At 38.2% G+C, this 12,151-nt stretch overlaps 4 pseudogenes; 1 reads left to right on the forward strand and 3 right to left on the reverse strand.

Annotated features, from left to right (window-relative positions):
• Nucleotides 1–5,381: 5,381 nt before the first annotated feature.
• On the reverse strand, nucleotides 5,382–6,037 carry LOC138851947 (cytochrome c oxidase subunit 3-like; annotated as a pseudogene).
• A 283-nt stretch (nucleotides 6,038–6,320) lies between these two features.
• Nucleotides 6,321–7,727, reverse strand: LOC138851948 (cytochrome c oxidase subunit 2-like; annotated as a pseudogene).
• A 1,545-nt stretch (nucleotides 7,728–9,272) lies between these two features.
• On the forward strand, nucleotides 9,273–10,649 carry LOC138851949 (NADH-ubiquinone oxidoreductase chain 1-like; annotated as a pseudogene).
• Nucleotides 10,650–10,688: 39 nt separating this feature from the next.
• Nucleotides 10,689–11,892, reverse strand: LOC138851952 (cytochrome b-like; annotated as a pseudogene).
• Between the last annotated feature and the right edge of the window lie 259 nt (nucleotides 11,893–12,151).

Consider the following 12,151-nt stretch of genomic DNA (forward strand, 5'->3'; position numbering starts at 1 on the left):
ACACAAGCAACAGCTGGCTGGAGGTCCAGCCACCATAACCACTATGCCTCGTCAGCGCCAGGTCCACTCTACTCCACTCCCAACTTCATTTCTTATTTCCTCACTCCTCCCACAGCACCCTGACCATGTCAGAGCCTGGGTGAACATACAGGTAAGCCATATGAGAGCCTATGGCTTGAGTTGGATAAACAAAATAAGTGCACAACTACAAACTTATCTTAAATACACCGCATCTCTGACGCCAGCCTCTACACCTTCCTATGGTGTAGAAATATACCTAGTTGGATGAATCTTATTGTGGCTAGCTGGTCTAGTGGCTAACGTGACGGGCTGGAGTTTTGAGACTTTATGACCGTGGGTTCAATCCCGGCAGGGGGTATGGTGTGTTTGCAATCGTGTCATTACGATTTCTTGAGTCATGTTGACGGCAGTGAAGGGACTTGAGCTAGAGTTCGTCACGGCCACGCTAGCTGGAGATTCGTCTGTAGAAACTTGCATTTGTGGTCACACAGGTGCCTGTGCTAACCTTCCTATGGTGTAGAAATATACCTATTTGGATGAATCTTATTGTGGCTAGCTGGTCTAGTGGCTAACACGACGGGCTGGAGTTTTGAGACTCTATGACCGCGGGTTCAATCCCGGCCGGGGGTATGGTTTACAGTTAGAGTACTTTACAGTACCCCCAAATGCACATTATCAATTATAAAATTATTCTTTACAATTATAATATTCATACTATTATGGCACACTTCTCCACTATATGCACATTACGATGTCATGCAGAACCCTGCATAACACCGCCAGTGCCAAAATTCAATCTGATACCACAAAAATCCTTCAAGCTACAAAACAATCATCTCCATCTAGCCAAGCACGCTCTGCTCTTCCTGATGCTGCCCCATCCAAGGTGTGCAAGAATGGTATATAATACCGACAAGATGAAATTAACACTTTTGCAACATCTGGGTATCTTTATTGTAGACTTTTCGCCATCCAGTGGCTTTATCAATACAAATTCCAGGACATAGCTTGAAGACAGTAGGACTATATACAGAAGACGAGGTAATCAGTCCCTCAACCTTGGACTACATAACCTTCACGACTACGGCAACTACTACTACAACTAACCCATTTCTTTGGGAAGGACCTACTTCCACTGGGGAATCCTGCCTACCAGTGACTATGCCCTCATCTGCTACACCTGACGTAAATTATCTAAGCGCCAGGCTTCTTGCTTCTGCACCGGCAGCAAGGTACCCCACTAAGGAGACTGATATTGACAACCATGACACAAGATCCCAAACTCTTCACGGACTACTCCTGGATTCGTTCGTTTTGTGCTGCTGGGCAGAAGCTGCTGCCTATACAACTACTCATTCCTGGGTACCATCCACCACCTCCCTGGCGACCACATCGAGCCGATGTTTGCATCATGCAACTACCCAGCTCTTAGCGTCTCTGGAGTCAAGACACCCTCAGCAATCATGCTGAGACAAACATGGCACTGGCAGAGGGAGGCACATGTGCAGTGTATTTCACAGATGGTTCTGTCGACCCTGACAGGAAGAGAGCAGCAGCTGGACTGTACCACAATGGTCACACACAAGGCTGGCGACTCCCTGACCACTGCACGATCCTTCAAGCTGAGCTAGTGGCGATTCAGCAGGCATTGTCACATGCCCTAAGACATCGACTCCGACCTGTCATACATGTTGATTCCACCTCTGCAATCAATGCCCTCTCCCATCCTCAACCACAGGACAATGTTCACCTCATCACATCGATCCTGAGCATAATGACAGCCTTAGAAGTTCAGGGTAATAGATCGACATTGAACTGGATCCCGAGCCTTGCTGGCATCCAGGGAAATGAGGCGGCCGATGATGCAGCCAAGGCAACAACAGACTATCCACATGTTGGGATTACTCTCTCTATCAGCCTACGACAGACCAAACTGGTGACTGCCAGAGCCATGAAACTCATGGGGGAGGGCTTAGGTGATACCATCTCAACAGTGGTACTGAGAAGCGACTCGTGGAGAACCCCCTCTGTATGATAGAAACTTTTCCAGAGCGCAGTGTATTGCCATCCATCGGCTTCGTTTGGGCTTTCCCAGAGCCAAGATGATGGTAGACAAGGCTGAGGAGGAGATGTGCCAGTACTGTAAGCACGTTGTCCAGCGGCCCCTAACACACTATCTTCTGGAGTGTGAAGTTACCGAGACACTCCGCAGGCAACTAGGATTGATATTCCCTCCTGAAGAGGACCCAGAGATGACTGCGGCCACACTAGTGTACCATGGAGTCAACGAACCAAACAAGCTGTTACCTGTGATAATGACATATCCTCCTCCTCGCTAGTGTCCACAGTTAGGAGTACATATGGTGTTGTCACTTACTAGATGCATAAGATGAACTGGCCAGAAGAGTGCTTATATCGCATCATTGTAGAAACCTTTCTCCCTCGGGAGCCAGAGACGGGTCATTGCAAGATTTAGACCCGTGCCAGGACTTCGGTCTTGGCGAACATTATACATTATACATGCTTCTGCTTCAGAATCTCCACGACTACGGTGCTCTTCGCACCTACTCCAAGGTTGAGGGACTGATTACCTCGTCCTCTGTATATAGTCCTACTGTCTTCAAGTTATGTCGTGGAATTTGTATTGAAAAACCCACTGGATGGCGAAAGATCTACAATAAATATACCCAGATCCATAGTCTGAAACAATATTGTTTCAGACTATGGAACAATGATGAGAGTAAGACACATGTGCAACATCTGGGTATCTTTATTGTAGACGTTTCGCCATCCAGTGGCTTTATCAATACAAATTCCAGGACATAACTTGAAGACAGTAGAACTATGTACAGAAGATGAGGTAATCAGTCCCTCAACCTAGGAGTAGGTGCGAACAGCACCATAGTCGTGGAGATTCTGAAGCAGAAGAAAGAATCCTGGCGCTTATATAGTAACGTCAGGTGAAGCAGACGAGGGCAAATTCACTGGTAGGCGGGATTCCCCAGTGGAAGTAGGTCCTTCCCAAAGAGATGGGTTAGTTGTAGTAGTAGTTGGCGTAGTCGTGAAGGTTATGTACATGTCCTCAGAATTAAGATTCCATGATGTTGCAGTGTCTGACAGAGTAAGACACATGTGCAACATCTGGGTATCTTTATTGTAGACGTTTCGCCATCCAGTGGAATGGTATATAATACCGACAAGATGAGAGTAAGACACCAGATGTTGCACATGTGTCTTACTCTCATCTTGTCGGTATTATATACCATTCGTACACAACTTGTCAGACACCGCAACATCATGGAATCTTAATTCTGAGGACATGTACATAACCTTCACAACTACGACAACTACTACTACAACCCATCTCTTTGGGAAGGACCTACTTCCACTGGGGAATCCCGCCCACCAGTGAATTTGCCCTCGTCTGCTTCACCTGACGTTACTATATAAGCGCCAGGATTCTTTCTTCTGCTTCAGAATCTCCACGACTATGGTGCTGTTCGCACCTACTCCTAGGTTGAGGGACTGATTACCTCATCTTCTGTACATAGTTCTACTGTCTTCAAGTTATGTCCTGGAATTTGTATTGATAAAGCCACTGGATGGCGAAACGTCTACAATAAAGATACCCAGATGTTGCACATGTGTCTTACTCTCATCTTGTCGGTATTATATACCATTCGTACACAACTTGTCAGACACTGCAACATCATGGAATCTTAATTCTGAGGACATGTACATAACCTTCACAACTACGACAACTACTACTACAACTAACCCATCTCTTTGGGAAGGACCTACTTCCACTGGGGAATCCCGCCCACCAGTGAATTTGCCCTCGTCTGCTTCACCTGACGTTACTATATAAGCGCCAGGATTCTTTCTTCTGCTTCAGAATCTCCACGACTATGGTGCTGTTCGCACCTACTCCTAGGTTGAGGGACTGATTACCTCATCTTCTGTACATAGTTCTACTGTCTTCAAGTTATGTCCTGGAATTTGTATTGATAAAGCCACTGGATGGCGAAACGTCTACAATAAAGATACCCAGATGTTGCACATGTGTCTTACTCTCATCTTGTCGGTATTATATACCATTCGTACACAACTGCGAAACGTCTACAATAAAGATACCCAGATGTACAATGATACTGCCATGTTGCACATGTGTCTTACTCTCAGCTGAAGTCTTAGCCGTTGCTGATGTGGGGGGGGGGGGGGGCCTCGCAGGTGTTGGTGACCACCACCGGCTAGTTCTTCACAGAGTATTGCCGTGAGTATTCTATCCCGATGACAGGAAAGCAGGTTCTTTACCGCTGCAATGATGTGGGGTTACGTCCTGCAATTTCATACAGGTGCACAGGTAATTAAATCCAAAATGGATGCATTTTTCAAGATTGGGGATAAAGGTTGGTCAGAATATTTTGGAGGTGAGGGAGGATTTGATAGGTTAATAAAAGGTTCTGGTTACTTACAATTGAGACAGGAGAATATGATTATAATTTATATAAAAGGATTTTTTATTTGAGTCATTGTCATGCTTTTATTTTTATTTAGTTTACTTATATATTTTAAATTAGAATTTTGCATTGAAGCTGCAAAGGTGGTTATTAACCTGTAGGTGATATTTTTAGAAGAAAAAATCTTCAGCTTTACATTGAAAATGTAATATGTTTTATACACTATAAAAAAGAGAAGTGAACGGAATCTAACCGCTCGGGAAATAAGTTAGAAGCTTTTTCGCTGACATAATTCTCTTTGACAGGAAAGAGAACTTAAATTTTATCATTAACAGTGATATGCCTCTTGTTTTGGCTTCTGTCAAAATAAATTAGAGGTTTGCAAACCAAAATTTAGGTCGAAACTAAACGCAATATTTTTCGCTTTCTAATTTGAAAAAGGTTTAATAAACACTTTATGAATGCAAATCATATGTCATTGTTGACTACATTTCCAGCTAGATCATTCTAAGGCACCTTTGTATCATTCATAATAGAGGCCGAAGAGAAGGATTAGGAGAAGAAATAATCCTGTAGATCTTCAGGAGAAAATATCTGCGAAAGGAGAAATATGGGCTAAAGGGAGAATTAATGTAATTTCTACGTCAAAAATTAGGAAAACTACAGCAATGAGGAAGAACCGAAGAGAAAAAGGTAATCGGCCGAAGTCTTAGGGTCAAATCCACATTCAAATGGGAATATTTTTTCTCGATCAATAATGTTTTTCTTTTATAAAATTGAAGACAGAATTATAATTAGTGTTGTAATCGAGAGAGTCAGAAGGATGATTAAGTTGATAGTTAAAATTAATTTTTCTAAACAATTAGACTTTCTAGTTGGAAGCTAGATGTACCATTTATACTAAAAAATTATCTTCCTCATCAGTATATAAAGACAGAGGAATAATCAAACTATATCAACGAAATGTCAGTATCAAGCTACAGCCTCAAATCCAAAGTAATGGTTGTTAGAGAAGTGGCACTTGTAAAGACGATAAAAACAAACTGTTAAAACAGAAGTTCCGATGATTACGTGAAGTCCCTGAAATCCAATTGCTACAAAGAAGGTAGTTCCGTAAATTGAGTCTGCGATAGAGAAAGATGCTTCCAAATACTCGTATGCTTGAAGGGAAGTGAAGTAAACTCCGAGGAGAATAGTTAGACCCAGACTTTGTATAGCTTCAGAGTGATGAGAGTTAAGGATTGCGTGATGTGCTCAAGTTACTGTCGCCCTTGATGAAAGTAAAATAGTTGTATTGAGGACGGGAACTTGGAAGGGGACATTCCAATTTCAATTGTGGGCGCTAGTCTTCTATGGAAAAAAGCCCCCAAAAAAGAGAAGAAAAATAATACCTTAGAGACAGTAAACAGAATTATTCCCCACCGTAGACCTTTTATAACAATTTGAGTGTGGAGTCCTTGATATGTTCCTTCTCGAGTTACATCTCGCCATCATTGAATTATAGTTAAAATAATAGGAATAAACCTAAAAATGAGAAGATCTGGATTAAATTGATGAAATCATTGTCTTATGTCAACTAAGTGAAAGGCATGGTGTCTGTGATGGCATTAATTTACTTCACTGGCATAAAGCGTTCTGAGAACTGCAAATACATAGGAGTGAATGATTGGAACGGCAGACTCCAATATAGGTATTCAAAAATATCATAAATACGATAACTTTAGTCTGACAAACTAATATTATTTTTTAACTAATTTTTGTCTCTAGAAGTAGGAGAACTACTTTTTTAGGTTTAAAAGACCTAAACTTTATAAGTTATCTGGAGAGAAGAGCAGGTAATTATGAATTTCTAGAAATTAAATTTAAGAAGGAGTCTACTGAGATTCTTTCAGTTAGAATTGGCATAAATCTGTGGTTGGCCCCACAGACTTCTGAACATTGACCATAGAATAAACCTGGCTGGTTTACTAGAAATCTAATTTGGTTAAGTCGACCTGGGATGGCATCAGCTTTAACTCCTAAAGAGGGGATCGTTCAGGAGTGAATTACGTCCGCTGCTGAAATAATAAGACGAACTTAAGTATTAAAAGGGATTGGGACTCAGTTATCAACATCCAGGAGACGAAAGTTCGAGTTTGTATCATAGGGTGTCATGTTGGAGTCAAATTCAATATTTAGGAAATCTGAGTATTCATAGGATCAGTATCATTGATGTCCGATGGTTTTAATTGTGATTCTTGAGTTGTTAGTTTCATCTAAGAGATAGAGGAGTCGAAGAGAGGGTACAACAATGAAAATTAAGATAACAGCAGGTAGAATAGTTCAGATGATTTCAATTCTTGATTTTCAAGTAGGAAACTATTAATAAGTGAGTTTAGAGCTGAATTAATTAAAATATAACCTACTAGTGTAGTTATAAGAATAAGAATAAATATTGCGTGATCATGGAAATATGTTAATTGTTCCGTAAGTGGGGAGGCGCTGTCTTGAAGTCCTGAACATCCTCATGTTGGCATTTCTAAAAGAAGGTAACCCTTCCTGGTAGGAGATTAAATCCTATAAATTTATCTGTCATTTTAGATAATTAGAAATTAGGGGAATTTCTGTGTACCTATGATCAGCAGGGGGATGAGGGTGCTGTCACACAATTGATGAAGGTAGGAAGGCTGGTGAGATATTACGTTTTGATATAAAAGCTTCTCAAATAATAATTATGAATCAGAATATGGCTACTAGCGAGATAAGTGATCCGATTGATTAAATAATATTTCATGATGTGTAAGCATCGGGGTAATCCGAATACCGTCGTGGTATACCATTTAATCCTAGGAAGTGTTGAGGAAAAAAAGTTAAGTTAACTCCTAAAAATATAGTGAAGAAATGAGGTTTTAATCATGAAGGATTTAGAGAAAACCCAGTAAACAAGGGGAATCAATGAAAAAAAACTCCAAAAATTCCAAATACGGCTCCTATAGATAAGACGTAGTGGAGATGGGCTACAACATAGTAGGTATCATGGAGGATAATGTCGATTGAGGAGTTTGCTAAAATCACTCCTGTTAAACCACCTACTGTAAATAAGAAAATAAATCCTAGGGTTCATAGAAGTGTAGGTGTATATGAGAATTGGGAACCTTGAAGAGTTCTTAATCACCTGAAGATTTTAATTCCCGTTGGAATGGCGATAATTATGGTTGCTGATGTGAAGTATGCTCGGGTATCAACATCTATACCTACGGTGAACATGTGATGAGCTCACACTAGGAATCCTAGGATTCCAATTGCTGTTATGGCATAAATTATCCCTAACGTTCCGAATGCTTCTTTTTTACCTGATTCTTGTGTGACAATATGCGAGACTATGCCGAAGGCTGGTAGAATTAAAATATAAACTTCTGGATGTCCAAAAAATCAAAATAAGTGCTGGTAAAGAATAGGGTCACCTCCACCAGCCGGATTGAAGAAAGTGGTGTTTAAATTTCGGTCTGTAAGAAGTATAGTAATTGCTCCTGCTAGGACTGGGAGAGAAAGAAGAATAAGGACCGCGGTAATAAAGACAGACCAGACAAATATAGGTATTCGGTCTATGGTTATTCCTCTTGTTCATATGTTTATTGCTGTAGTTATGAAGTTTACAGCTCCTAAAATTGAGGAGACTCCGGCTAGATGCAAGGAGAAGATTCCAAGATCAACTGATGCTCTGGCATGAGCAGTTGATGCTGTTAGAGGAGGATAAACTGTCCATCTGGTTCCGACACCTCTTTCTACTATCCCTCTCGTTAGAAGGAGAGTGAGTGAGAATGGTAGTAGTCAAAATCTTATGTTATTTATTCGAGGAAAGGCTATATCAGGTGCTCCAAGTATAAGTGGGACCAACCAGTTTCCAAAACCTCCAATTACAAGAGGTATAACTATGAAGAAAATTATTACGAAAGCGTGGGCTGTGACAATTACATTATAAATTTGATCATCTCCAATTAATCTCCCTGGCTGACCAAGTTCGGCTCGAATAATCAATCTTAGTGAGGTACCTACTATACCTGATCAAGCTCCAAATACAAAGTATAAGGTTCCAATATCTTTATGATTTGTTGAAAAAAACATCGTTGCGTTAGGCTTTATAGTGGAAAAAAGACGTCAAATTGCAAATTTGAAGATGTAGAGATTACTAAAGCTTAAGGAAGATTGAATTATCATAGTATGGGTAGTAACACTACATGAGCAGTTCTATCAAAACTGTCCTTTTTATCAGGCACCATACTTATAGGAAAAGTTTGGATTAATAGTGAGTAGGTTGTTAATTAACAATCGGTTTAAGATAGTGTTCTTAGAAGGCTAAATGTTAAACTTGGGGTGTTCGTTTATCTAGGTTTAAAGTTTGATTCTTGCTTGAACTTTTATTTTATAGTTAGTGTACATGCATATTTTAGTGGGGAGAGAATAAAAAAATAAAGATAATTTATGATGTAACAAAATAGTTTTGTTATTCGCAGTACGGAAGATTAAATATTAGATTAGGATTTGATTTAGTAAATTATAAAAAGCTTGATTAAATTTTGTGCCAGCAATCGTGGTTAGACTTAAAAGCTTAGTAAAAGTATTTTAGTTGAGGTTATTCTTATGTTTAAGGGTTAAATTGAGATTTATAACAATAAAAGGTGAAATTAGTTTATTGGGGGTAAATAGAAGTTGAATAATAAAAGGGAAAAAGCCTAAAAATTAAGGTATAAACCAGGATTAGATACCCTGTTATACTTATAGGGAAAAAATAAAACTTGAATATTAGTAGTTATGGTCTTTAAATTCAAAGAATTTGGCGGTATTTTAGTCTTGTTAGAGGAACCTGTTCTGTAAATGATACAACACGAAGAATCTTACTTACTCTTGTTTAACAGTTTGTATACCGTCATTATTAGATAACCTTTGTTGGGGAAGTTATTGAAATTTAAGAAGTTAAAGTATATTAGATCAAGGTGCAGTTTATGGGCAAGAAGAAATGGGTTACAATAAAATTTATTTATATGTATCAGTGATTGAGTAGTTTCTGTGAAGGAGGATTTAATTGTAACATACAATTTAGTAAGTTAGTGTGATATGAGAACTATAATATGTACATATCGCCCATCACTTCCATTTAAGGTGGAATAAGACGTAACATAGTAGGTGTACTGGAAGGTGTACCTAGGATTAAAATTTACTTTGGCAGAAAATATGCATTAAATTTAGAATTTAATTAAATAGAAAATATTCTATAAGTAAAAGTATTAAGTGGTTAATGCTGTGATTATTATAGTTGTGAGATATCTAATGTTAATGGTTTGTGTATTAGTTGGGGTGGCATTTGTGACTCTTCTGGAACGTAAGATTTTAGGTTATATTCAAATTCGTAAATGTCCAAATAAGTTGGGTATTTTAGGATTACTTCAACCTTTTTCGGATGCTGTGAAATTGTTTTTAAAAGAGCTGAATTCACCTGCAATATCTAATTTTTTACCTTATTATTTATCACCGGTGTTTGGGTTGTTTGTTGCTTTAGTTTTGTGAAGGATTATTCCGTATGAGTTAGGGTTAGTAAATTTTGATATACGTGTCTTATTTTTTCGTGTTAGGAGTCTACCCTTTAATAAGAGCTGGGTGGGCTTCTAATTGTAAGTATTCCTTGTTGGGAAGGCTTCGGGCTGTAGCATAAACTATTTCGTATGAGGTAAGATTGGCTTTAATTTTATTATCTTATGTTTTTTTAGTTAGAAGATTTAGGTTAACAGAGCTAAGATATTATCAAGAGAGAATATGATTTATTTGGTTGACGTTTCCACTATCTATGGTTTGGTTGGGTTTTTGTTTGGCAGAGATAAATCGAACTCCTTTTGATTTTGCAGAAGGGGAATCTGAATTAGTTTCTGGATTCAATACTGAATATAAGAGAGGGGGATTTGTGTTAATTTTCATAGCTGAATATGTTAGGATTTTGTTTATGAGTCGGGTATCTATGTTATTATTTTTAGGAGGAAGAGTCTTAAGATTAGGGTTTTATATAAAATTAGTAATGGTTAGGTTTGCATTTATTTGGGTGCGGGGGACTTTACCACGATTGCGATATGATAAGTTAATGTATATAGCCTGAAAAAGGTTTCTTCCTGTATCTCTGAATTTTTCAGTTTTTGTTATAGGAATAAAACTAATTTTAGTTTAAACTAAATTTATAAGTTAGTGAAGATTGGAAAAACTTCCTTTAAATGTTTTCAAAACATTTGTTTTAAATAAACTAAATATCCATTCTAGGAGTAAGTCTGTTAAAAGAGTGATTAAAGGGTTAATGACATAGTAAACAAAATAAATAATAGTAAGAGTTTGCCCTGTAAAAAATATAAGGATCCTCTACAGGACGTGCTCCAATTCATGTCAGTAAGATGATTGTGGAAACAAGAGTTCAAAATAGAAATTGGTTAAAAGGGTAAAAAGTTAGACCTTGAAATTTTGATAAAGAGGTGAAGGGGAGAAGCCAGAGAATTGCTACTGATAAAACTAAAGTGATAACTCCACCTAGTTTGTTTGGAATAGATTGGAGAATAGCGTATGCAAATAGAAAATACCATTCAGGTTGAATATGAACTGGTGTAACCAGAGGGTTAGCTGGAATAAAATTATCAGGTTCACCAAGAAGGTATGGATTCAAAAGAGTTAGGAGAACTAAGATTATAAATATAATTAGGAATCCTACAATATCTTTAAAGGTAAAGTAGGGGTGGAAGGGAATTTTGTCTATAGAGGAGGTAACCCTTAAGGGGTTGTTAGCCCCGGAGTGATGGATAAATAAGATGTGAATAAGTGTAGCTGCAGCGATTAAAAATGGTAAGAGAAAGTGAAATGTAAAAAATCGAGTTAAGGTAGCATTATCAACTGTGAAACCTCCTCAAATTCATTGAACTAAATCTGTTCCAATATAGGGAATGGCAGAGAATAAGTTTGTAATAACTGTGGCGCCTCAAAATGATATTTGCCCCCAGGGTAGGACATAACTGAGGAAGGCTGTGACTATCGTTATAAATAAAATTAGAACTTCAACTCTCCAGGCGTAAAAAAGAACAAATGATTCATAGTAAATACCTCGACCAATATGAGAATAAATGCAGATAAAGAAGAAAGATGCCCCATTTGCATGAATAGTTCGGAATAGTCATCCATAATTCACATCGCGACAGATGTGTGCTACGTTCGAAAAAGCCAGGTCGATGTGGGAAGTAAAATGAATGGATAAAAATAATCCAGTTGCAATTTGAGCTACTAGGCATAATCCTAAGAGAGATCCTAAATTTCAAAAAAATTAAATATTTCTAGGAATTGGTATATCTACAAATGCGGAGTTAGCAAGTTTAAATAATGGATGGGATTTACATAAAGGTGAAGCCATAAGTTTTGTGAAGAGCAGGTTTAAACTAGTTTAAAGAAAATACTGGTCTATGATGATGTTAGGAATCGAAGGTTTTAGGTTGTTAGTTATAGTTTTTTGTGGATTTTGAGCGTTTATTTCAAATCATAAGCATCTACTAAATGTTTTATTGGGGTTGGAATTTATTATATTAAATGTGTTTTGGGTTATAAGAGTTTACATGGCCAGGTTTGGTTTGGAAGGTGTGTTTGTAATGTTTTTTTTAGTTATGGTTACGTGT

This window comes from Cherax quadricarinatus, unplaced genomic scaffold, assembly GCF_038502225.1.
Source record: "Cherax quadricarinatus isolate ZL_2023a unplaced genomic scaffold, ASM3850222v1 Contig2952, whole genome shotgun sequence".
In the NCBI taxonomy this organism is placed as follows: domain Eukaryota; kingdom Metazoa; phylum Arthropoda; class Malacostraca; order Decapoda; family Parastacidae; genus Cherax; species Cherax quadricarinatus.